This window comes from Helianthus annuus, chromosome 8, assembly GCF_002127325.2.
Source record: "Helianthus annuus cultivar XRQ/B chromosome 8, HanXRQr2.0-SUNRISE, whole genome shotgun sequence".
In the NCBI taxonomy this organism is placed as follows: Eukaryota; Viridiplantae; Streptophyta; class Magnoliopsida; order Asterales; family Asteraceae; genus Helianthus; species Helianthus annuus.
In genome coordinates this window covers 3,920,473-3,922,689 of record NC_035440.2, presented here as the reverse complement: position 1 = coordinate 3,922,689, position 2,217 = coordinate 3,920,473, and the positions used below count along the sequence as shown (strand labels likewise).

The 2,217-nt window shown below is 43.8% G+C and overlaps 1 non-coding gene across 1 annotated transcript; it reads right to left on the bottom strand.

Annotated features, from left to right (window-relative positions):
* Positions 1-218: 218 nt before the first annotated feature.
* LOC118481478 lies at positions 219-325 on the bottom strand. The gene has a single exon (XR_004865687.1). It is a non-coding gene; the product is annotated as a small nucleolar RNA R71 (small nucleolar RNA).
* Positions 326-2,217: the final 1,892 nt, after the last annotated feature.

Sequence of the window (2,217 nt, the reverse complement as noted above, 5' to 3'; positions counted from 1 at the left end):
AGGATCCCCATCTACATATTACTAATTTCTTAGAAATATGTGATACCTTTCGGATCAATGGAGCATCAAACGACGCCATCCACATTCGAATGTTTCCATTTTCACTAAAAGACCGAGCAAAAGCTTGGCTCAACGCCCTCCCAGTTGGTTCGGTAAACACCTGGGATAAACTAGCTCAAAAATTTCTATATAAGTATTCCGCTTCCGCTAAAACGGTTAAATTAATGACTGAAATTAATATATACTCACAAGAGGAGGGGGAATCCTTATATGAAACTTGGGAAAGGTTCAAGGAGCTATTGCGAAAGTGCCCCCATCACGGTCTTGCGGTGTGGCAACAAGTATCCACTTTCTATAATGGGTTGTTGCCGCACACTAGACAAACACTTGACTCTAGCTCCGGGGAACTTTTAGGTAATCGCCGTCCGCATGAAATATATAATCAAATCGAGGAAATTGTTGAAACCAATTTTCAATGGCACACTCCCCGAGACAATAAATCTATTGCCCCGGGCGCCCAAAAGGTTGATGAAAGCACTTCTTTACAAGCCCAAATCGAGGCCCTTTCTTCTAAAATTAAGAAGTTAGAAATGACAAAAACGGTCTGTTATGGCTTGTGAAGGGTGTGGTGGGCCACATGAAAATTGGAGTTGTATGAAAGAAACAGATGATCAACAAGAATCGGTAAACTACATTGATAATATACCTAGGCCGTCGGGTCCTCCAACGGGTACCTACAACCAAGGATGGCGAAACCACCCTAACCTTGGTTGGAGAGAACCCTGCAATAGTAGTAACCAACAAAGCCTAAATCAACGAACCAACTTTCAACAACCAAGAAATGAGTCACAAAATTTCCCTCAACAACAAGGTGGACGAGAAAGGCTTGAAGATACTATATCTCGCCTCATCTCCGACACTGAAAAGAAAAACTCGGATCGGTTTCAACAGTTAGAATCAAATTTTAGAAATCAACAAGCTAGTATACAAAACATTGAAAAACAAATAAGCCAACTAGCTCAAAATTTCTCCGAGAGACCACAAGGCGCGTTACCAAGTAATACCGAAACAAACCCAAAAGTACAAGTTCATCTTATAACTTTACGAAACCGTACCGTGGGTCCCGCGGAAAGTCCACCACCACCAACTGACGAGATCGCAACACCACCCCAACAAGAGAAGGTTTCTCCTCACTTCAAGAGCCCACCAAGGCTCCTCCGGTTCCGTACCCTGGTAGGTTAATTCGTCAAAAGACCAATGAGCAATTCGCAAAATTCGAAAGTCTACTAAAGCAATTACATGTCAATATTCCTTTCATCACGTCCTAACTCAAATGCCTAAATACTCAAAATTCATGAGTGACTTCCTCACTCATAAAAGGAAAATTGAATCATTGCAATTAGTTAACCTAGGCGAAGAATGCTCCGCCCTCGTACTCAACAAACTCCCCCAAAAGAAGATTGATCCCGGAAGCTTCACAATTCCTTGCTCGATTGGGGACTCCCCCATTCGTAATACACAAGCCGACCTTGGAGCTAGCATTAACCTCATGCCAACATCAATGTTCAAACGACTTGGCCTAGGAAAAACAAGCCCCACCAAGATGAGTATACAGCTCTCCGATAGATCCGTCAAGTACCCACAAGGTGTCGCTAAAAATCTATTGGTCAAAGTCGACAATTTCGTCTACCCGGCCGACTTTGTCATACTAGATATGGAAGAAGACACCGAAGTCCCCCTCATATTAGGATGGCCATTTCTAGCCACCGCGCAAGCAGTGGTAGATATGAATGACGGAACACTCACTTTGAAGTATGGGGATCAGGAAGTGAAGTTTGGGGTTGGGAAGAGAGTAGAGGACGATGATCCGGTCAATTACATGAAGGTTATTGATTCGAGTTTGGATGATGCTCTCCGGCGGTGCAACATGGGATGCAAAGCATCCGGCTCGGAAAACATATAACCTCACTTTGGGTCTAGCCAAGGACCCTTATAAACGTGGCGCACCACGGAGGCATTCCGCGGAACTATCCTTAGTTTAGTTTAATCTTTTAGTTTAATTTTAATTTGCAGAAATAAAACACACTCGGGATGGTGAAGGATAACAAGGGAAATGAGAAACATCGCCCCATGCACAAAAACGGGGCCATCTGACAACGATTTCTTCATTACAGTAAGCTCAGCACAGGCCGTGTTTGCCCAACACGGCCCCGTGCT